This window comes from Amphimedon queenslandica, unplaced genomic scaffold, assembly GCF_000090795.2.
Source record: "Amphimedon queenslandica unplaced genomic scaffold, v1.1 AMPQUscaffold_1367_Cont26621, whole genome shotgun sequence".
NCBI classification, from domain to species: domain Eukaryota; kingdom Metazoa; phylum Porifera; class Demospongiae; order Haplosclerida; family Niphatidae; genus Amphimedon; species Amphimedon queenslandica.
Genome location: NW_003558288.1, coordinates 1 through 1,152, shown reverse-complemented (window position 1 = coordinate 1,152; position 1,152 = coordinate 1). Strand labels below are relative to the sequence as shown.

Below are 1,152 nucleotides of genomic sequence, written 5' to 3'. Positions count from 1 at the left end.
TGACATTCATCATAAACTCCTTCATTCTCTTCACTTTGTTTTGCCTTGTGGATTCCATACGGTTCACATACTTGCATTGAAATATCATCATCAGCTCTATCATCATAATTAAGTAACTTAACATAATAGAATAGACTAACTTTGTTTGCTTATTAATGCATGAACTTTTCTTTTTGTAGCAAAAACAATACAATTCATTATACAAACTACAGGGATATGTAACTAGAATACCTCATAAAGCAGTAGATATTAATAATAACACTAACAGTTAGTAGACCACACAATATACCCACTAACACACTAAGAGCAATGACACTGTCTGATGTGTCACTAGTTGATGGAATCACTGAGACTGCAGGAGTAGCAGTAGAGACTGAAGTACAAGCTGTATGCATTAACATGTGAAGTGTTATAAGATGGTTGTATGGTGATAATCTATACTTACTTATTGAACAATACCCAGTAGATGAGCTGGAAATAGTCTTAGTAGATGATGATTGAACTACAATATGCTAGTCTCACAGAACTGCATAGTATAATAATTACATACCTACAACCATACCATGTAATATCACAGATTGACTGTAGTTGACTCCTCCAATCATTGCTATACAGGTAACATTAACTGACACTCCCAGTGGATCAGGATATACCAGTAGTGTGTTGTTGTATGTGTAGACATCAATTGATGAATAGTTTGACTTACTTTTCATCACTCCATTCACTAACCAGTAAACATCAGTTGAAGGATTGATATCAGTAGTTGTGAGACAATCAATACGATATTGAGTGTTATTGAGTTGTGTAATGGAGGAGACTAGTGTCCAATTGATTGAATTAATAACTAGAAATACATCAACAATGTTAATAGTACATTAAAAGGTGCAGTAGCAATACCTGGTAAGGTCTGTACACTGATTGTACTAGCAGGTCCCAGTAATTGTTGATAGGCTCTGACTGTGATGCTATAAGTTGTTTCTATATTCAGTCCATTCAGTGTGATTGTACTATTACTACTTCCCTTCACCTTTACTGTCTGCACAGTGTCTGTGTCACTAGTGACATTGACTACATATCCATCAGCATCAGATGAATCAAGTGCAGTCCAACTGACAGTGATAGTGGTAGCTGTCTTGTTGACCTCAGTAAGAG

The 1,152-nt window shown here is 35.6% G+C and overlaps 1 long non-coding RNA gene across 1 annotated transcript; it reads right to left on the bottom strand.

Annotated features, from left to right (window-relative positions):
- Positions 1 to 6: 6 nt before the first annotated feature.
- On the bottom strand, positions 7 to 571 carry LOC109593470 (uncharacterized). Its single transcript, XR_002190972.1, has 4 exons — positions 551 to 571; positions 446 to 502; positions 141 to 385; positions 7 to 96 (listed from the first exon to the last, which is right to left on the bottom strand). It is a non-coding gene; the product is annotated as an uncharacterized LOC109593470 (long non-coding RNA).
- Between the last annotated feature and the right edge of the window lie 581 nt (positions 572 to 1,152).